This window comes from Pseudorasbora parva, chromosome 12 (assembly GCF_024679245.1).
Source record: "Pseudorasbora parva isolate DD20220531a chromosome 12, ASM2467924v1, whole genome shotgun sequence".
NCBI lineage: Eukaryota > Metazoa > Chordata > Actinopteri > Cypriniformes > Gobionidae > Pseudorasbora > Pseudorasbora parva.
In genome coordinates, this window is record NC_090183.1 from 45,133,562 (window position 1) to 45,158,606 (window position 25,045).

Consider the following 25,045-nt stretch of genomic DNA (forward strand, 5'->3'; position numbering starts at 1 on the left):
GATGGATGGACGGACGGACGGACAGATTGATAGATAGATAGATAGATAGATAGATAGATAGATAGATAGATAGATAGATAGATAGATAGATAGATAGATAGATAGATAGACAGATTGATGGACGGATGATAGATAGATAGATAGATAGATAGATAGATGGATGGATGGATGGATGGATGGATGGATGGATGGATGGATGGATGGATGGACGGACGGACGGACGGACGGACGGACGGACGGACGGACGGACAGATTGATAGATAGATAGATAGATAGATAGATAGATAGATAGACAGATTGATGGACGGATGATAGATAGATAGATAGATAGATAGATAGATAGATAGATAGATAGATAGATAGATAGATAGATAGATAGATAGATAGATGGATGGATGGATGGATGGATGGATGGATGGAAGGACGGATGATAGATAGATAGATAGATAGATAGATAGATAGATAGATAGATAGATAGATAGATAGATAGATAGATAGATAGATAGATAGATAGATAGATGGATGGAGGGATGGAAGGACACAGACGGACGGATAGACAGATAGACAGACAGACGGACGGATGGATGGATGGATGGACGGATGATAGATAGATAGATAGATAGATAGATAGATAGATAGATAGATAGATAGATAGATAGATAGATAGATAGATAGATAGATGGATGGACGGATGATAGATAGATAGATAGATAGATAGATAGATAGATAGATAGATGGATGGATGGATGGATGGATGATAGATGGATGGATGGATGGATGGATGGGTGGATGATATAGATAGATAGATAGATAGATAGATAGATAGATAGATAGATAGATAGATAGATAGATAGATAGATAGATAGATAGATAGATAGATAGATAGATAGATAGATAGATTGAACAAGAATTGACACATTTTAACATTGCAAACATGGTTTAACATAAATTAGAATGTTTTATGATTTAGCATGTTTGAGCATTTCTGCTAGCATGTTTTAACATAAATTAATAAAAATGCATTATTTAATATATTGTTAGCATGATTTACCACAAATTAGCATGTTGCATGCATGTTTTACCATGATTTACCACTTAGCATCTTGTAAATCATGGCAAAACATGTTATCCAAGAATTAGCATTTTTTGCTAGCATGTTTTAGCCAAAAAATTGCATGTTTGCCAACATAATTTAACACGCTAGAATGATTTAACATTTTGCTAGCATGTTTTAGCATTATTTTATATGCTTGCTAACATGTTTTATCATGAAAAAGCATGTTTTGCTAACATGTTTTAATCTATTTTGCCGGCATGTTTTAACATTAATTAGCTTGTTTGCTAGCATTATTTAACATATTTGCTGGCATTATTTACCACAAATTAACATGCTACTAGCATGTTTTAACATAATTTACCTCAAATTAGCATTTGGCTTGCATGTTTTACCATGATTTACCACAAATTAGCATGTTGCTAGCATGTTTTAGCCAAGAATTATCTTACTATTGCTAACATTATTTAACATGTTGGTAGAATGATTTAACATGTTGTTTGCATGTTTTATAAATAAGCATGTTGCAAACATGTTTTAGCGTATTGCTCGCATGTTTTAGCACAAATTAGCATGTTGCTAGCATGATTTAACATGGCTGTATAGCGCTTCTGGCAGTTTAAATTTGAATTTTGACAGTTGGAGTTTGAACAGTCTTTGCGCAGTTGAACTCCGTCAATGAAAGTCAGTGGGATTTTTCCGAGTTTTAATCGTTATTTTTAGGAAAACCGTAAGTTGGATCAGTTAGAAAATATATAGCAACCCGTATCAGAACCATAGATCAGAACAGTCTGAAGGTCTGAGCCGGGTTTGGAAGTTGTAGAGTTAATTTTAGTGTCAAAAGAATAATAAGAATTTTAATAATTTCAGTAAGTTGGCTCTCAATCCAACTTAATATTATTTAAAAATATGAATTATTGCATTGGTCACATATTCGTTGATCTGGTGCTCATTAATATGTAACGTGGGTCTCTCGACTGACCATCCCCCATCAGCACAACACTGGCTGTGTTCATCCGATACCTTTGTGTTTTAGAGATGTTCGATTCGCCAATGAGACGTTCTGTCGAACCGACTCTTTTTTTATTCAGTTGAACTGTTTCGCAATGCGTTTGTAAACCACTTCATATAAAAGACTGAGGCACACTGCGTATTCAAAATATGTATCGAGGTATATTTAATAACATGAAAACACTACGTGGAAGGACTTCTGTGAGAACAGACGTGGTGAATAAATTCGCCGAGCGAACCGATTCCCTGAACTGAATCAGACGGCGCACAGTTATTGTGCTTTACTAGAGAGTGGAAGCTCACAGAGAGGCTGGATTCTCGTTCATCTGTGTTTGGTATGTCTTAACGCTTGATTTTGTTCTTGTTTAGCTATTGAAATTAGATCTGTATCGATATGTGCGGATAGACGTGTCGTCTCGTGCTGTGTCGTTAGTTTCTGAACGCTTGCGCAGTCATTTAAATTACGCTGCGGTTCTTCGCATGTAATGCCGGACACTGAGCGCTCTGTGCACCTGGAATTAATATGCATGTGTCGAATTGAATTGAATTGCATGCATAAATTAGATTTTTATGCATTCTTCATTATGCACATGCTTTGCATTCGGCCAACTACTTATAAGCTATTAATATTGTACAATACAAAGCCATTTTACAGAGACTTCAGGAGAATTGTTTTAATATTTATAGAATGCACTTTAATGCTAATTTATTTTTAGAGTAGTATGCTATTCTAAAGTTATGCATATCTTGCATTGCATGGTGAAATCTTTGCATATTTACATATAGTTGTACCTTGTGTTTTCAATATAGTTGTTTTTAGAATACACATACTGTCTAATGTTGGAAAATATGATGCTTTAAAGTTATAACAGCTCATTATTTCAACTTTCAATAATCCTGCTAAAGTTAGTAGTCAATTTTTTGTTTAAAATAAACAGATTTTAAGCCAAACAAGAAAACGTTTTTTGTTTTTGCGCTCATGCATTGAAGTTTCTTTATATTTATATTAGCATGAATAGGGCACTTGTTAACCCAGACCTCTGAGATTCACAATAGACCATTTTAATAAGTGCAAAATCTGTTGCTCCCAGAGGAGACTTTAGTGTGTTTTTGCATGCTAAACGTAACGAATCAATAGTGGCAGCAAAGGACATTAATCATTACACCAGAGGGAATGTCTAATGTTAGTCTGATCTTCCATTGGTAGTCCCATCTGTGTAAGCCTAAGCAGACACCAGATGTCTGTTTGACGACTTCTGCTCGTGTCAAAGGTCGTGGAGGGTCTCGAACTGTCCAAGGTCCTGAATTGTCTCTTGGCACCTGAACTCTTGAGCTCTGGCTCAGTTATTATTATGAGCATTTTGATTATTTGTGCACAGTTCTTTGGGAGTTTGGCATTTCTTATCCTGCATAGACTAAAAATAATGCACAAGTTTTGTTGAAAATGGACAAACCCAGTGATTGGGTTAAATGTTTTCCCAACCTGCCGGGTAGTTTTATTTAACTCAACTATTGTTTAAAATTACTGTATTGCTTGCTTAAAAGGAACCCAAAATAAGTTGTTAATTAACATTTATTAATATGTTTAATAAATCTGTTGGGTTGAAAATGGACGAACCTAGCAATTGGGTTGTTTTAACCCAGCGGTTGTTAAATGTTTGCCCAATGTGCTGGGCAGTTTTATTTAACCCAACTATTGTTTAAAAATTACTATATGGCTGGCTTAAAATTAACCCAAAATAGGCTGGAAATTAAAACTCAGACAATTATTATTAATTAAACATATTAATAATGTTAAACTATTAAATTAGTAAATAAGTATTGTTAAATTAAGTATGTCAACATACTTTGGGTTCATTTTAAGCGAGCAATAGAAAAACAATAGTTGAGTTAAATATAACTACCCAGCAAGTTGGGCAAACATTTAACCCAACCACTGGGTTAAAGCAACCCAATCGATGGGTTTGTCCATTTTTAACCCAACTTAGGTTGTTTTTAACGCAGCATTTTTAGACTGTAGCTTCAGCTCAAATGTAGTTTTTTGCAATCCTTTTTGCACTCTGGACTGGACTCACCTTCGCTCTGAATCTGTCCTTCAGCCGTCAGGAGCTTCAGATGCCGACTAAAGCAAGGAAAGTGTGTCCTTAGAGGCTTTTAACTAACCTCAAGTTACAATGTAACGTCTGAGCACTTAAAACTGGGATAAAACCAAGCGGCAACTTCCCCAGTTTCTGTTGAAGCCGATACGGAAGTGACTTAAACTGCAGTTCCTCAACTGGCCACTAGGGACCGACTCCAGCTTGTCTCTACTTTATGCTTCAAAACGGCTCTTCAGAATCCTACGGGTTGATGTTACGTTCACTATGTCTATATTTTTTTACAGTCTATGGATAAAACCTCAATGCAACAGTTTCAAACTCTGCTTTAGAACTCTCTCGCCTTTAGAAAAGAGATTGCATTGCATATTGCATAGTCATGCATACACTAAAAGGAAGTGCATGCATAATATTCGATTGTGAATGATGTGGTTTGGTTGCATAATCCAGATTGAATCATTTGTCCTTAAAGGACGACCAGAGTTCATTGCTCACTTCAGGATGATTGGGGTCAAGCTCAAGGGCACAGATTTGATCTCCCTCATGGGACTCTCATGGGGCACAGCGCTAATTTCTGTCCTTTAGATTAATCAAAAGTCAGACTTTGATTAACACGTCTGATCGAGTTTTAGCTACATTTATTTATATAGAATTTTATTTCTAAGATTAATTTCATATTTTATTTATAATATTACATTTCCATTTTATTCAACAATATATCACATATACAATTATTTAGTAGTTTATGCCACATATTTATTTTCTGAAGCGAAGTGGCGCGTTTGTATGAGAAAAATATCCATATTTAAAACTATATAGACCAAAATACCTAGCTGCTGGCGGTCAGGTGAGACGCTTGTGCTAAAAGAGTAACCCCTGACCCTTGAACCCTTGACATATACGTATTGACGAACACAGAAGTGCAGAGGATAGAGCAAAACGTAACGTCAGGGGTGACTCTTTTACCATAAAGTCGACATGCGTACTACTGACCCTGGAAGCTAGTTGTTTTAGTCTATATAGTTTTAAATATGGATATTTTTCTTACACAAAAGCGCCACTTCTCTTCAGAAAATAAATATGCACTTTTATGATGGACGGATGCACTTTTATGATGGATGGATGCACTTTTATGATGGATGGATGCACTTTTATGATGGATAGATGCACTTTTATGATGGATGGATGCACTTTTATGATGGATAGATGCACTTTTATGATGGATAGATGCACTTTTATGATGGATGGATGCACTTTTATAATGGATAGATGCACTTTTATGATGGATAGATGCACTTTTATGATGGACGGATGCACTTTTATGATGGATGTATGCACTTTTATAATGGATAGATGCACTTTTATGATGGATAGATGCACTTTTATGATGGACGGATGCACTTTTATGATGGATGTATGCACTTTTATGATGGACGGATGCACTTTTATAATGGATAGATGCACTTTTATGATGGATAGATGCACTTTTATAATGGATGTATGCACTTTTATGATGGACAGATGCACTTTTATGATGGACGGATGCACTTTTATGATGGATGGATGCACTTTTATGATGGACAGATGCACTTTTATGATGGATGGATGCACTTTTATGATGGACAGATGCACTTTTATGATGGACGGATGCACTTTTATGATGGATGTATGCACTTTTATGATGGACAGATGCACTTTTATGATGGACGGATGCACTTTTATGATGGACAGATGCACTTTTATGATGGACGGATGCACTTTTATGATGGATAGATGCACTTTTATGATAGATAGATGCACTTTTATGATGGATAGATGCACTTTTATGATGGATAGATGCACTTTTATGATGGATGGATGCACTTTTATAATGGATAGATGCACTTTTATGATGGATAGATGCACTTTTATGATGGACGGATGCACTTTTATGATGGATGTATGCACTTTTATGATGGATAGATGCACTTTTATGATGGACGGATGCACTTTTATGATGGATAGATGCACTTTTATGATGGATAGATGCACTTTTATGATGGATAGATGCACTTTTATGATGGATAGATGCACTTTTATAATGGATAGATGCACTTTTATGATGGATAGATGCACTTTTATAATGGATGTATGCACTTTTATGATGGACGGATGCACTTTTATGATGGACGGATGCACTTTTATGATGGATGGATGCACTTTTATGATGGATAGATGCACTTTTATGATGGACGGATGCACTTTTATGATGGACGGATGCACTTTTATGATGGACGGATGCACTTTTATGATGGATAGATGCACTTTTATGATGGATAGATGCACTTTTATGATGGATAGATGCACTTTTATGATGGATAGATGCACTTTTATGATGGATAGATGCACTTTTATAATGGATAGATGCACTTTTATGATGGATAGATGCACTTTTATAATGGATGTATGCACTTTTATGATGGACGGATGCACTTTTATGATGGACGGATGCACTTTTATGATGGATGGATGCACTTTTATGATGGATAGATGCACTTTTATGATGGATAGATGCACTTTTATGATAGATAGATGCACTTTTATGATGGACGGATGCACTTTTATGATGGATGGATGCACTTTTATGATGGATGGATGCACTTTTATAATGGATAGATGCACTTTTATAATGGATAGATGCACTTTTATGATGGATAGATGCACTTTTATGATGGACGGATGCACTTTTATGATGGATGTATGCACTTTTATGATGGATAGATGCACTTTTATGATGGACGGATGCACTTTTATAATGGATAGATGCACTTTTATAATGGATAGATGCACTTTTATGATGGATAGATGCACTTTTATGATGGACGGATGCACTTTTATGATGGATGTATGCACTTTTATAACGGATAGATGCACTTTTATAATGGATAGATGCACTTTTATAATGGATAGATGCACTTTTATGATGGATAGATGCACTTTTATGATGGACGGATGCACTTTTATGATGGATGTATGCACTTTTATGATGGATAGATGCACTTTTATGATGGACGGATGCACTTTTATAACGGATAGATGCACTTTTATGATGGACGGATGCACTTTTATAATGGATAGATGCACTTTTATGATGGATAGATGCACTTTTATGATGGATAGATGCACTTTTATGATGGATAGATGCACTTTTATGATGGATAGATGCACTTTTATGATGGATAGATGCACTTTTATAATGGATAGATGCACTTTTATGATGGATAGATGCACTTTTATGATGGATAGATGCACTTTTATGATGGACAGATGCACTTTTATGATGGACGGATGCACTTTTATGATGGACAGATGCACTTTTATGATGGACGGATGCACTTTTATGATGGATGGATGCACTTTTATGATGGATAGATGCACTTTTATGATGGATAGATGCACTTTTATGATAGATAGATGCACTTTTATGATGGATAGATGCACTTTTATGATGGACGGATGCACTTTTATGATGGATGGATGCACTTTTTTTGATGGATAGATGCACTTTTATGATGATAGATGCACTTTTATGATGGATAGATGCACTTTTATGATGGATAGATGCACTTTTATGATGGATAGATGCACTTTTATGATGGATAGATGCACTTTTATGATGGATGGATGCACTTTTATGATGGATAGATGCACTTTTATGATGGATAGATGCACTTTTATGATGGATGGATGCTCTTTTATGATGGACGGATGCACTTTTATGATGGACGGATGCACTTTTATGATGGATGGATGCACTTTTATGATGGATAGATGCACTTTTATGATGGATAGATGCACTTTAATGATGGACGGATGCACTTTTATGATGGATAGATGCACTTTTATAATGGACGGATGCACTTTTATGATGGATGTATGCACTTTTATGATGGATAGATGCACTTTTATGATGGACGGATGCACTTTTATAATGGATAGATGCACTTTTATGATGGATAGATGCACTTTTATGATGGATAGATGCACTTTTATGATGGATAGATGCACTTTTATGATGGATAGATGCACTTTTATAATGGATAGATGCACTTTTATGATGGATAGATGCACTTTTATAATGGATAGATGCACTTTTATGATGGACAGATGCACTTTTATGATGGATGGATGCACTTTTATGATGGATAGATGCACTTTTATGATAGATAGATGCACTTTTATGATGGACGGATGCACTTTTATGATGGATGGATGCACTTTTATGATGGACGGATGCACTTTTATGATGGACGGATGCACTTTTATGATGGATAGATGCACTTTTATAATGGACGGATGCACTTTTATGATGGATGTATGCACTTTTATGATGGATAGATGCACTTTTATGATGGACGGATGCACTTTTATAATGGATAGATGCACTTTTATGATGGATAGATGCACTTTTATGATGGATAGATGCACTTTTATGATGGATAGATGCACTTTTATGATGGATAGATGCACTTTTATAATGGATAGATGCACTTTTATGATGGATAGATGCACTTTTATGATGGATAGATGCACTTTTATGATGGACAGATGCACTTTTATGATGGATGGATGCACTTTTATGATGGATAGATGCACTTTTATGATAGATAGATGCACTTTTATGATGGACGGATGCACTTTTATGATGGATGGATGCACTTTTATGATGGATGGATGCACTTTTATAATGGATAGATGCACTTTTATAATGGATAGATGCACTTTTATGATGGATAGATGCACTTTTATGATGGACGGATGCACTTTTATGATGGATGTAAGCACTTTTATGATGGATAGATGCACTTTTATGATGGACGGATGCACTTTTATAATGGATAGATGCACTTTTATGATGGATAGATGCACTTTTATGATGGATAGATGCACTTTTATGATGGATAGATGCACTTTTATGATGGATAGATGCACTTTTATGATGGACGGATGCACTTTTATAATGGATAGATGCACTTTTATGATGGATAGATGCACTTTTATAATGGATAGATGCACTTTTATGATGGACAGATGCACTTTTATGATGGACGGATGCACTTTTATGATGGACGGATGCACTTTTATGATGGATGGATGCACTTTTATGATGGATAGATGCACTTTTATGATGGATAGATGCACTTTTATGATGGATAGATGCACTTTTATGATAGATAGATGCACTTTTCTGATGGACAGATGCACTTTTATGATGGATAGATGCACTTTTATGATGGATGGATGCACTTTTATGATGGATGGGTGCACTTTTATAATGGATGGATCCACTTTTATGATGGATAGATGCACTTTTATGATGGATAGATGCACTTTTATGATGATAGATGCACTGTTATGATGGATGGATGCACTTTTATTATGGATAGATGCACTTTTATGATGGATAGATGCACTTTTATTATGGATAGATGCACTTTTATGATGATAGATGCACTTTTATGATAGATAGATGCACTTTTCTGATGGACAGATGCACTTTTATGATGGATAGATGCACTTTTATGATGGATAGATGCACTTTTATGATGGATAGATGCACTTTTATGATGGATAGATGCACTTTTATGATGGATAGATGCACTTTTATGATGGATGGATGCACTTTTATGATGGATGGATGCACTTTTATAATGGATGGATCCACTTTTATGATGGATAGATGCACTTTTATGATGGATAGATGCACTTTTATGATGATAGATGCACTTTTATAATGGATGAATGCACTTTTATAATGGATGGATCCACTTTTATGATGGATGGATGCACTTTTATGATGGATAGATGCACTTTTATGATAGATGGATGCACTTTTATGATGGATAGATGCACTTTTATAATGGATAGATGCACTTTTATGATGGATAGATGCACTTTTATGATGGATAGATGCACTTTTATGATGGATAGATGCACTTTTATGATGGATAGATGCACTTTTATGACGGATGGATGCACTTTTATGATGGATGAATGCACTTTTATAATGGATGGATCCACTTTTATGATGGATGGATGCACTTTTATGATGGATAGATGCACTTTTATGATAGATGGATGCACTTTTATAATGGATGGATCCACTTTTATGATGGATGGATGCACTTTTATGATGGATAGATGCACTTTTATGATAGATGGATGCACTTTTATGATGGATAGATGCACTTTTATGATGGATAGATGCACTTTTATGATGGATAGATGCACTTTTATGATGGATAGATGCACTTTTATGATGGATAGATGCACTTTTATGATTGACTGATGCACTTTTATGGTCTTCAAAACAGGAACTTCCATTATAAAGCTTAGAAGAGTCAGGACATTTTTTTATAGAACTCTGATTGTGTTCGTCTGAAAGAAGAATGTCATACACACCTAGGAAGACTCGAGGGAGAGTAAATCATGGGATAATTTAAATTTTTTGGGTGAAGTAATCTTTTAAGAGTGTTTGTCCGTGTATAATGTCTTTTATGGGATAGATTACGCTGTTCTTCGAAGCCTCAGGGAATCCATGCAACCAGATCTCAGCTGCTGCATCGGTCCGGCGTTGTGTTACCAGTAGGCTGGCTTGCTTTTTGACAGCTTCTCATGTGTTTCTGAGGCGGTGTGGATATCAGCTGCGCTGTGACCTTGCCTTACCACACACACACACACACACACACACACACACACACACACACACACACACACACACACACACACACACACACACACACACACACACACACACACACACACACACACACACACACACACACACACACTGCCCCTAAATCTACTCATCACAGGAAACATTCTGCATTTTTAAATTTTTCAAAAAACATCATCCTGTATGATTTATAAACCTTTTAAAAAGTGGGGACCGCTGGCTGGTTCCCACAATGTAATATAAACAAGTGCACACACACACACACACACACAAACCCTCACACACACACAAACCCTCACACACACACACCTCACACACAGACACACACACTCCTTACCCCCCACACACACACATCACACACACACCTCACACACAGACAAACACCTCACACACAGACACACACACACACACACCCTCACACACACACACACACACACACACACACACACCTCACACACAGACACACACACACCCTCACACACACTCCTTACCCCCCACACATACCCTCACACACACTCCTTACCACACACACACACACCCTCACACACACTCCTTACCACACACACACACCCTCACACACACTCCTTACCACACACACACACCCTCACACACACTCCTTACCACACACACACACCCTCACACACACTCCTTACCACACACACACACCCTCACACTCACTCCTTACCACACACACACACCCTCACACACACTCCTTACCCACACACACACACCCTCACACACACTCCTTACCAGACTCACACACCCTCACACACACTCCTGGCTGCTGAGAGATCCTGCATTGATTCTTCTCTGCAGTCTTGCCCAAGTTTCTGTCTGTCTGTGAGATGGACAAAGATTGAGAGATGAAGAGGAGGATGGTGGGCCGTATCGATTGAGAGTAAATGCTGGACAGAATGAGATGCTGAGGAGAGATGTGAGATTTATGCTTTAAACATCGCCAAGCAGCGAGTCTGCAACGATCCGATATAAATAATCCGTTCCTCGGTTTCTAAACGTCTTGTGCCTCACGAACGCTGAAAGATGCGTGAGGAAGAACTTATTTGAAGCTTTGTGAAGGTTGTTGGATATTTCTACAACCCCACTCATAAGCAAGAAAAATATGAACTCAAACATTTCTCATCAGTATATTGAGCTTAGACTGGACAAAATCTTTATATGCTTGAATCCAAGGGATAGTTCACAAAACTCACCCTTAAGTCGTTCTAAACCTGTATGAGTTTCTGTTGAACACAAACGAATGTATTTTGAAGACAGTTTATAGTCCCCATTGACTTCCATGATAGATATTTTTATACTAATGGAAGTCAATGGGGACCAGTGACTGTACACAAACATTCTTCAAAATATTGCCTTTTGTGTTCAACAGAATCTCAGACAGGTTTAGAGCAACTTCAGGAGGAGTAAATGATGACAGAATTTTCATTTTGGGGGAAATATCCCTTTAAGTCAGCAGAAGCGAATTTAGTTTCTTAAAGGTGAATATGAAGGTTTCATGAAGATTGTTTTATTGTTTTATAATGTGTCCTGTGCTGCACTTATAATGTTAGTATGATTTTTACATTAAAAATTGTCATAATTTAGAAAATAGGCATTTTTCCTACTTGAGTGTAAACGCCCACTGCTGTGATTGGCTGCTGTGAGACTTCAGTGTAAATGCCCACTGCTGTGATTGGCTGCCGTGAGACTTCAGTGTAAACGCCCACTGCTGTGATTGGCTGCTGTGAGACTTCAGTGTAAACGCCCACTGCTGTTATTGGCTGCTGTGAGACTTCAGTGTAAACGCCCACTGCTGTGATTGGCTGCTGTGAGACTTCAGTGTAAACGCCCACTGCTGTGATTGGCTGCTGTGAGACTTCAGTGTAAACGCCACTGCTGTGATTGGCTGCCGTGAGACTTCAGTGTAAACGCCCACTGCTGTGATTGGCTGCTGTGAGACTTCAGTGTAAACGCCCACTGCTGTTATTGGCTGCTGTGAGACTTCAGTGTAAACGCCCACTGCTGTGATTGGCTGCTGTGAGACTTCAGTGTAAACGCCCACTGCTGTGATTGGCTGCTGTGAGACTTCAGTGTAAACGCCACTGCTGTGATTGGCGAGATGATCATAAAAGTCTGTTTTCTGCTGAAACGGCGACTGATTTCCCAACGACTCCACAGTGAAATGAAGCGAACACAAATAAATAATGCTCAGCTGAGACGTTCACATTGATGAGAATAAATAAGCTCATTCCTAGCATTAGGATCCTTTGGAAGGTGATGATGTTATTTTTAGTTTCGCTCTTCTCTCCTCGTCATCTCACTAACACTCCAGTGGGCGGAGCCAAAGTTGTGATGATGAAGTAGGCGTGATCTATGACGTCATCAATAGGCACATTCCACTACGAGTCGTTCTCTGGGATTGGTTACGATAAAAGCTGATTTATGGATTAACAAGGAAGATATTCTTATAGTATGATGACCTCTTATATGTCAAAAGCTTTGATTTCTCAGTTCATGACCTCTTTAAGACTATATTGGTGAATATTTGTATATTATTGGAATGTGTGAACTCTGTCTTCTCAGTTTTTCCAGGGTGTGACTGTAAGTTATGCAGCTCCTCCAACACGAGAGATAGAGGGAGTGAGCTTCAGTCTCTTGAGGATTTATTGAATGAATGAATCTTTCAGTTTATGACTGTTTTGTCTTCCTACTCAAAGCTTCACCTGCGACGTTCACATCCAAAACGCAGCTGTGGAGCTTTTAAATCTGTGCGATATTGAAGAAATATATGATGTAATATCTTGTTAAATAATGCGATATTCGATATGCAATTAGTGTGTCAAATCTATTTAAATTATATGGAAAAAAAATTTGTGTTTCACATTTTTTCTGGGAAACGAAAGCATCGCTACAACTTTTGAAAGTGACCAGCTGTGTTTTAGCAAACATTTATGTCACATTTATGTGCGTGTCAGACAGCGCGAGACTGCAAGTTATTGTTTTTCGCAAATTATCAAGCAAGTCCCATAAAGTAACAGTCGTGTGCCCAGTCTATTCTCTGCGCTATGCGTCAACCTAAAACAGACACTTTTCACAATGTTGAAGTAGCCTATTAAAATCATTCAGATATTGCGTGCCGTTGCGGTATGCATATTGCGATATGTACATTTATGATATTTTGATAATTTCGATATATTGCACAGCCCTAGAGCTTTTGTACTTCAAAAAAATAGCAATTGAGTTCCATTAGGGCTGGACGATATGGCCAAAATTCATATCACGATATTTTTCTTAATTTCGGTCGATACGATATAATTCCGATATCGATATGAACTATATAAAAGCTTTAGGAAAAACTACTAAGAACTGCCACAAAGGATGTCTGTACCTACAAACTTCTGAAAAATGTATTTGCCAAGTCTATGAATAATCCTCCTATAAAACAATATAATATTTTAGAAATAAAACCAGTACAAATAAATTAATGTTCACCTTTTATTTGTATTTAGCCTTTATATGAAAAAGAAATGTGAAATCAACATCAAATAAACATAAGACTCCCACTTTATTAATATTAATATCTTTAAGTTTAAACTATAACATAGGCTGATTATATTATTCTTAATATAGATTAAACAAAAGTGCTTCAGCCAGGATTCAGCCTGACTCAGAATATTCTAGCGGATGGATCTGCTTCAGATGGTGGATCTGCTTCACAGCGTACAGCGCTCCTATGCCGCAGACGCAGATTATTGAGCATTTTCTTTTAAGTTTTATATTTCAGTGAAGAACAATTCATAGCGCTCTATTTTCTATTTATGCAAAACTATAGCATATATTTAATGCTGCATTTATTTAATTAAAAATGCAGTAAAAAACGTAATACAGTGAAATATTATTCTGATCTACATCATCTGTTCACTACGTGAATATATAGTAAAGTGTCATTTATTTCTGTGATCAAAGCTGAATTTATCATCATTAGCCTACTCCAGTCTTCAGTGTCACTCATCACTCTCATATTAGGATTTGATGCTCAACAAACATTTATGATTATTATCAGTGTTGAAAACAGTTTTGTTGCTCATGATGCTCCTTCATTGCTTTCATATATTGTCGCAATCGTCTGACTGTCGATCGTCACCTTTCAGCTCATAACGATTTGTATGTATATGTAACGTCCTTCAGCTGCAGCTCCAGCGTGACAGTAACGTTAGTTCTACGAATCCGCTTTTGGACTTTCTGTGAGAGAGCGTCCTCCTCATATTTAGATACGAATAGACCTCAAGAAGCGCGCAATCAACTGAGGTTAGAGAAAGCGGTCTTTAGCATCCCTGTTAAATTGCCCGCCCTCGCTCCAGGTAACGCCGTTTGGAATCCCGCTCGGAGCGGGTCGACTAGGACCGGTGAGACCCAGTAAATGTGCGGGGGATGAAAATACACTTTATTAAAAGTGCAGGGGGACACGCCGAACCACTTCCACCCCACTGAATTAACGTTAGTCTTTCTTCTCTTATCAACTATTTCTTACTTGTGGAAGTTCGTTCAGTCACATTTGTGTTGCGGTCAGGGAAACTCTTTTTGTAGCTAAAACTTGCCGCGTTGGATCTATCAGCCTACTACTGCTGAGCACTGACTGGGTTTCTGTGGTGTACGTCATCGCGCAAGTAGCCAATCATGTTCTGCTCTCTCTGACGGCTGCACCCTGAACGTCAGTCAGTGACGAATGCTGTAATATTTATCGAAATATCGGAAATGTGTTTAAAAATCATATCACCGTTATTGAAAAAAATTATATCGCGATATATATTGATATTGAATTATTGTCCAGCCCTAAGTTCCATTAATTAGGGCGTCTCTTATTGCTCATATCTAGCAGTATTGGTATTGTTCATTAAAAGTAAAGATAGTTCATTAATAGAAATTAAGCTGAATAAAATATCCGATTAGATTAACCTCCTCAGCTCTGGGACCATTTTTGGGGATTTCCGTCTGGATTTGGCCGACCCAAATGGAAAAGCTTCCCATACAGTGGTCTAAATACACAATTATGTTTAATATCATTTTACAGTAAACATTTAAAGTTACATAAAACACACTAAAAGTGTTAACATTCAAAGTATAACCCCCCCCCCCCCCAAAAAGCGGCAGTTTTTATTTTATTTTTTATTTTTTTATATATAAATTCATTTTTGACCCAGGGTGTGTGTGTGTGTGTGTGTGTGTGTGTGTGTGTGTGTGTCTGTGTGTGTGTGTCTGTGTGTGTCTGTGTGTGTGTGTGTGTGTGTGTGTGTGTGTCTGTCTCTCTGTGTGTGTGTGTGTGTGTGTGTGTGTCTCTTTCTGTGTGTGTGTGTGTGTGTGTGTGTGTGTGTGTGTGTGTCTGTGTGTGTGTGTGTGTGTGTCTCTTTCTGTGTGTGTGTGTGTGTGTGTGTGTGTGTGTGTCTGTCTCTGTGTGTGTGTGTGTGTGTGTGTGTGTGTGTCTCTTTCTGTGTCTGTGTGTGTGTGTGTGTGTGTGTGTGTGTGTGTCTGTGTGTGTGTGTCTGTGTGTGTGTGTGTGTGTGTGTGTGTGTCTCTTTCTGTGTGTGTGTGTGTGTGTGTGTGTGTGTGTGTGTCTGTGTGTGTGTGTGTGTGTGTGTGTCTCTTTCTGTGTGTGTGTGTGTGTGTTTGTGTGTGTGTGTGTGTGTGTGTGTGTCTGTGTGTGTGTGTGTGTGTGTGTGTGTGTCTGTGTGTGTGTGTCTCTTTCTGTGTGTGTGTGTGTGTGTGTGTCTTTCTCTGTGTGTGTGTGTGTGTGTGTGTGTGTGTCTCTTTCTCTGTGTGTGTGTGTGTGTGTGTGTGTGTGTGCAGTGTTGGTAATGGATGCTCTTTGCTGCCTCAGCCTCTGTATTTCACACTTGAATGCACTGAACTAGAGCCAGGAAATTCATCTTCGAGATCTTGTGTTTGTTGTGTTTAGAGGCAAAAGCAAGAGAGAGAAAGAGGCTTGTAAGGGTCTATTATATGAAATTCATGTAAAAGCATAGAAACCTCATTTGTTGATAGCTGCTGACTGCTCACTTTGGCCATTATGGCTATTTTATGTGGCTTTATCTTTAATGTGGTGAGCTGCTCTTAGATTGGGTTTCATGCTGTGGAACGGACCGAGAGATAAAGGACGCGGGCCAAATGTTAATATGGTTATTTAGGCTCAGAATAGAAGAAGACCCTTTGAATTTCCCTTTGGGTTGTGGATGAAATTGGACTTCTGAGGGTGAAGAAAAGGCCATTGTCAGCGTGAACTGGGTTTGAACTCATCTGAAATTGGACAGACATTAGCAGAGTGAATCTGTGAGGCTCATCTTCACACACACCAGCTTATGGTGGAGACAGTGATAAGGGCCAATCAGAATATGGGGATGATTAGGAGGCCATGATGGACAGAAGCCAATGGGCAGATTTGTCCAGGATGCCGGGTTATTATTATTATCCATGGAGTTATTAGTCTCAGTTTTGAGCATTCAGGCTATTGATATCTGCTAGCCTCAGTCTTCCTTCACATCCGATCAATGGTATTGATTAGGTCCTGTGGTGGGCGAGATCCTGTGTGCTGGACAACTTTAGTTAGCAATTAGCACCATTTAGCTCCCTCACTCGACCACAGTATTGAAGACGGCGAATCCATCAGTGTTATTCACATTTTGGGATATTTACCAATGGTCTTAGCCGGTGTCCTGATTGGTTTAGTACTCTTGGTATGTACTAAACATTGGTACTTGGCTGGTGATGGGAAAGCACATTCCTGGTTGCTCTTTTGAGGTTTTATTTGAGGGTTTGTATGCCAGCTGTGTAGTTGTGCCTGTCGTTTTAACACTGTGATGTTGAGATGACATTCCTCTGGCTAATCATTGATCGTCTGCCATCTTGCTGGGTGGGGTTGTCAAAGTTCAGTTTAATGCATGAGTGTGTGTCACAGCAAACAATCGTGTGTGTGTGTGTGTGTGTGTGTGTGTGTGTGTGTGTGTGTGTGTGTGTGTGTGTGTGTGTGTGTGTGGTGTTTTGAACACACCCACTAGCCCAACACTCGTCTGATGTCAGGAGTATCCCGTGTCACTCGCAGATTCTGGAACATCTTTCTCTTTTAGTCTGGATTTACCAGGTAAGATATTGTCTAATACTGAACAAATATTATAAGTCTATATCAAATACTGTAAGAGTCTCTGGTGTAACAGGTTTCACCCTTACACAGGCTATAATTTCTGTCAAGAATATGTCAAAAGAATTATATTATATTATATTATATTATATTATATTATATTATATTATATTATATTATATTATATTATATTATATTATATTAATTATATTATATTACTGATAATTTTACCTCTAAATTTGCATTACCATTATGTGAGAGAAAAAAATTATAATTTATTGATTACTTGATTTATATATTATGGGCCTGTCAAGAATATGCCCAGGTTATATTTCACAACCAAAAATAAATGTATGTTATATTATATTAAATTATATTATATTATATTATATTATATTATATTATATTATATTATATTATATTATATTATATTATATTATATTATATTATATTAATTATATTATATTATATTATATTAAATTATATTATATTATATTATATTATATTATATTATATTATATTATATTATATTAATTATATTATATTATATTATATTATTAATTAAATAATATTTTTTATTGTAATTATATTAAATTATTTTACTGTCAATATTTCCTCTAAATTTGTATTATGTGAGAAAAAAAAACATTATTTATTGATTGATTTATATATTATGGACCTGACACGAATATGCCAAATCAAAAGAAATGTATATTATATTATATTATATTATATTATATTATATTATATTATATTATATTATATTATATTATATTATATTATATTATATTATATTATATTATATTATATTATATTATTTTATATTATATTATATTATATTATATTATATTATATTAATTATATTATTATAATCACATCATATCATATTATATTGCTAAATTTTTTTAACAACCTCTAAATTTGTATTACCATTATTAGTGTGTGTGTGTGTGTGTGTGTGTGTGTGTGTGTGTGTGTGTGTGTGTGTGTGTGTGTGTGTGTGTGTGTGTGTGTGTGTGTGCGTGTGTGCGTGTGTGTGTGTGTGTTTGTGTGTGTGTATATATATATATATATATATCATGCTCATTTATTTATGCATCATTTATAGGAAAAATATTTTCTTTCCAGCATTTTTAAAGTAATAGAGTAACTGTATTACAATAAAGAGAATCACTAATGTGACTTAAAATGTCAAAAGTAAAACATCTAGACCAGAGATTAACGTTATGCAACGTTTATCTTTAAATTGAATTTGGTGTGAAATGTGACTGGAATGAATAATTGTGAATTATGACGATTGATGAAGTTACGCCTGTAATTGGTCGGATCGTCTATAGGTGTTTGGAAATCGATCGCTGTAATGTGAAGCGTTTTTATCGGTGTCACAAAACGTGCTTGAGTTTTCCCTCTCAGCTCAGGAAATTACGTCTGCTCTTATTTCGGTATATCGTCACATTTCAGGACCGCTTAACTCAAGTCGATGTGGAGCCGATAGGCTGAAATTTGGTTTGATTTGTGCCACACGGCTTCTGTGTGTGTGTGCGTGTGTGTGTGGACATCCGGATGGTTTTTATTGGCTGTGTGGAGAGGTTTTGGGAGAGAGGTGTTCAGTTTCAGCGCAGGGTGCCAGTGGAATATAGTTTATTTATAGCAAACAGAACCTGGTCAGTTTGCCCAATGACGAGCAGACGAACACCTCTGGAATCACATTCATCTGTGAGCTTCATTTATATGCAGAAAAAATACACTGAAACGAAACAAATGGGATATTTACATTTTAAAACAATTTAAACTAAGAAATTGAATGTAAATGAATTAAACATTGAATTTTAATAGTATTTTATTCATATATTCATTGTGGACATTGTGTTCACTGATGAAATATCATGTCAGAAAATAGCTAAGCTACTGGATCACTACATTATATTTCTCAGCAATGATGGGGTTACTCACTATTTTAAAGTAATAAACGCACATCTGTCTGCATAACTGCATTGTTAAGAGAGACGCTGAACAGACGCAGTCACGCATGTACAAATCTCTCTCTCTCTCTCTCTCTTTCTCTCTCCCCCTCTCTCTCTCTCTCTCTCTCTCTCTCTCTCTCCCTCTCTCTCTCTCTCTCTCTCTCTCTCCCTCTCTCTCTCTCTCTCTCTCTCTCTAATTGTAATAAATGCTATAATCCATTCATTCAAATAAACGTATTACTTTATACACTACTTTCTTTATCTCTGTGACTCTCATTCGAAACGTGCACAATGCTAGATCTAACTAGCCGTAACTGATGAAAATAACCGTCAATGTTACCCTTCCGGTCAAATATTGCGCGGCAAACATCAATAACAGCTTTAAGCTGACAATGTAATGTCAGTTGTCAAAAGACCTGACCTCTTGCGACCAAGTAGCTCCCCTTTAGGTACTAAATCATCATCATCGGAGGCTGACGTGCTGCTCTTTGTGCTCTTCTCTCTCAGACAGGTGTTGTTGTGCGCGATAGGGAAAGTAAATATGCCATACGCCATCGCGTCGCTATATCATTGATATCGCGATATGACACTTTTTTATCATGTAAAAATTTATACCGGTATTATCGCGGACGATATGATATGGCACACCCCTAATGTGTAGGCGACTGGTGTTTTAAAATGTTTACAGATCGTGTTGCATTGTACATTGAGGATTAAAATTAATAATGGCATCACATCTGAAGTCACATGATGCATCGCTGTGACATCACATCTGAAGTCACATGATGCATCGCTGTGACATCACATCTGAAGTCACATGATGCATCGCTGTGACATCGCATCTGAAGTCACATGATGCCTCGCTGTGACATCACATCTGAAGTCACATGATGCATCGCTGTGACATCGCATCTGAAGTCACATGATGCATCCCTGTGACATCGCATCTGAAGTCACATGATGCATCGCTGTGACATCACATCTGAAGTCACATGATGCATCGCTGTGACATCACATCTGAAGTCACATGATGCATCGCTGTGACATCGCATCTGAAGTCACATGATGCCTCGCTGTGACATCGCATCTGAAGTCACATGATGCATCGCTGTGACATCACATCTGAAGTCACATGATGCATCGCTGTGACATCACATCTGAAGTCACATGATGCATCGCTGTGACATCACATCTGAAGTCACATGATGCATCGCTGTGACATCGCATCTGAAGTCACATGATGCATCGCTGTGACATCGCATCTGAAGTCACATGATGCATCGCTGTGACATCGCATCTGAAGTCACATGATGCATCGCTGTGACATCGCATCTGAAGTCACATGATGCCTCGCTGTGACATCACATCTGAAGTCACATGATGCATCGCTGTGACATCGCATCTGAAGTCACATGATGCATCGCTGTGACATCGCATCTGAAGTCACATGATGCATCGCTGTGACATCGCATCTGAAGTCACATGATGCATCGCTGTGACATCGCATCTGAAGTCACATGATGCATCGCTGTGACATCGCATCTGAAGTCACATGATGCCTCGCTGTGACATCACATCTGAAGTCACATGATGCATCGCTGTGACATCGCATCTGAAGTCACATGATGCATCGCTGTGACATCGCATCTGAAGTCACATGATGCATCCCTGTGACATCGCATCTGAAGTCACATGATGCCTCGCTGTGACATCACATCTGAAGTCACATGATGCATCCCTGTGACATCGCATCTGAAGTCACATGATGCCTCGCTGTGACATCGCATCTGAAGTCACATGATGCCTCGCTGTGACATCACATCTGAAGTCACGTGATGCATCGCTGTGACATCACATCTGAAGTCACATGATGCCTCGCTGTGACATCGCATCTGAAGTCACATGATGCATCGCTGTGACATCGCATCTGAAGTCACATGATGCATCCCTGTGACATCACATCTGAAGTCACATGATGCCTCGCTATGACATCACATCTGAAGTCACATGATGCCTCGCTGTGACATCGCATCTGAAGTCACATGATGCATCGCTGTGACATCACATCTGAAGTCACATGATGCATCGCTGTGACATCGCATCTGAAGTCACATGATGCATCGCTGTGACATCACATCTGAAGTCACATGATGCATCGCTGTGACATCGCATCTGAAGTCACATGATGCCTCGCTGTGACATCACATCTGAAGTCACATGATGCATCGCTGTGACATCGCATCTGAAGTCACATGATGCATCGCTGTGACATCGCATCTGAAGTCACATGATGCATCGCTGTGACATCGCATCTGAAGTCACATGATGCCTCGCTGTGACATCACATCTGAAGTCACATGATGCATCGCTGTGACATCGCATCTGAAGTCACATGATGCATCGCTGTGACATCGCATCTGAAGTCACATGATGCATCCCTGTGACATCGCATCTGAAGTCACATGATGCCTCGCTGTGACATCACATCTGAAGTCACATGATGCATCCCTGTGACATCGCATCTGAAGTCACATGATGCCTCGCTGTGACATCGCATCTGAAGTCACATGATGCCTCGCTGTGACATCACATCTGAAGTCACGTGATGCATCGCTGTGACATCACATCTGAAGTCACATGATGCCTCGCTGTGACATCGCATCTGAAGTCACATGATGCATCGCTGTGACATCGCATCTGAAGTCACATGATGCATCCCTGTGACATCACATCTGAAGTCACATGATGCCTCGCTATGACATCACATCTGAAGTCACATGATGCCTCGCTGAGACATCACATCTGAAGTCACATGATGCATCCCTGTGACATCGCATCTGAAGTCACATGATGCATCCCTGTGACATCGCATCTGAAGTCACATGATGCATCCCTGTGACATCACATCTGAAGTCACATGATGCCTCGCTATGACATCACATCTGAAGTCACATGATGCCTCGCTGAGACATCACATCTGAAGTCACATGATGCATCCCTGTGACATCGCATCTGAAGTCACATGATGCATCCCTGTGACATCACATCTGAAGTCACATGATGCATCGCTGTGACATCGCATCTGAAGTCACATGATGCATCCCTGTGACATCACATCTGAAGTCACATGATGCCTCGCTATGACATCACATCTGAAGTCACATGATGCCTCGCTGAGACATCACATCTGAAGTCACATGATGCATCGCTGTGACATCGCATCTGAAGTCACATGATGCATCCCTGTGACATCACATCTGAAGTCACATGATGCCTCGCTATGACATCACATCTGAAGTCACATGATGCCTCGCTGAGACATCACATCTGAAGTCACATGATGCATCCCTGTGACATCACATCTGAAGTCACATGATGCCTCGCTATGACATCACATCTGAAGTCACATGATGCCTCGCTGAGACATCACATCTGAAGTCACATGATGCATCCCTGTGACATCACATCTGAAGTCACGTGATGCCTCGCTCTGACATCACATCTGAAGTCACATGATGCCTCGCTGTGACATCACATCTGAAGTCACATGATGCATCGCTGTGACATCACATCTGAAGTCACGTGATGCCTCGCTGTGACATCACATCTGAAGTCACATGATGCATTGCTGTGACATCACATCTGAAGTCACATGATACCTCGTTTCAGCCGACCCAGAGAAAACAACGGCCCATGTGGCTTGGGTTTGTTTGCAGAATCAGCTGCCACTGTGATCCGCTGACTAAAAGCGGTGAATTATTCATCAACCCTGGGCTTAGCTGATCATAATCCTGCTACGCTTGCATTTGCAGAAATGGCAAACGTGGGTCATAATGCAAAAGTGTGTCATTTAGTGGCTTTATCATTCGAGAGTTAGAGAGAGAGGTAAGTAGATTACTTCTGCAAAAGCCAAGAATCTCTGCTGGATCCGATGAGGATTTGGTTATTATTAGGGCAACTTAGTATTTTGCATGTTTTCTGACTGTGTTGATTGTGTGGGAAATGTGATCAAATGTGTGGTAAAATGGAGAGTACTAGACCTTATTCGAAACATTATCAGAGAGAGAAGACCAATCACAACAGACTGGGACGCCTGACCAATCAGAGCAGAGTAGACCTCGGGAGATAGAGGAATCCCGTAGATTCTCGGGAAGGAGGGATTTAGAGAGACTGAGAATAGAGAGGGTTCATGCAATTTAGAGAGACTGGCGAGTCGTTTGAGAATAGTTGAACTGTGTTGCTGTGCTGTGTGTACTATAAGAAAATAAACAGAGTTTTCAGACCTTTAAAAAACACAGAGGAGCCTTTAAAACAACATAATCGTGGCACTTTAAATGAATGTCTAATGGGCATCAGAACTCTGTGCAGGTCGAGTCGTCAGGCTCTGTGAGCTGCCGAGTGTGTGTGTGTGTGTGCGTGTGTGTGTTTCTCTACGGAAGCGGTGTATAGGGTGTCCTTGGCGTTATTGATCTGCAGGTCTCATGAGTGCTGCAGTGGAGGCACTGCGGAGGAGACACACACACACACACACACACACACACACACTGCAGATGCAGGCGCTGCTGCTTATTACAGCTCGGGTTATGAGTTCAATATTCACTGAATACAATTCCTCAGGATGGATGTGAGAGCAAGCTTTACTAGATTATTTAATATTCTATTATTTTATTTGTATTATTTATTATAAGTGAATCAAACTGACTGCATTAGGTTACGTCAGCAAGTAATATCTGCACATTTTCACTTAAATATGTTAAAAATAAAATGCATATTTAGTTTTATAGAATTTCAGAAAGATTGACAAGCATTTGTTGCCCCTTAGAAAAAGTACCACAGTGTGCCCATGAGAACACTGCTACAGTTCTTTAAAGGAACACTCCAGCAGTTTAGAAGTAGGGCTTATTCAGCTTCTTTCCTACATTTAGATATGTGGGCAAATGCATTTTTGTCTCATTGTTTTAGTTTGGCAGGGTCGCCGCTAGCTTAGCTTTGCATAATGAATAAAATCCTATGTTGCCAGCTAGCATGTCCCGAGTAAAAGTGATCCAAAAAAATAATTACTTCTTGTGGCCTGTATAT

General features: G+C 38.4%; 1 protein-coding gene across 2 annotated transcripts in view; it reads left to right on the top strand.

The window, feature by feature from the left end:
• Positions 1 to 2,242: 2,242 nt before the first annotated feature.
• pacsin1b (protein kinase C and casein kinase substrate in neurons 1b) overlaps positions 2,243 to 25,045 on the top strand; it is a 52,271-nt gene continuing 29,468 nt past the window's right edge. Inside the window, exon 1 of one of the 2 annotated variants that reach the window (XM_067460469.1) lies at positions 2,243 to 2,400. The gene's annotated coding sequence lies outside the window, so the exon portion shown is untranslated. Of the gene's footprint in view, positions 2,401 to 17,878; positions 18,006 to 25,045 lie in introns of those variants that run through there. The other variant, XM_067460471.1, reaches the window with a different exon arrangement.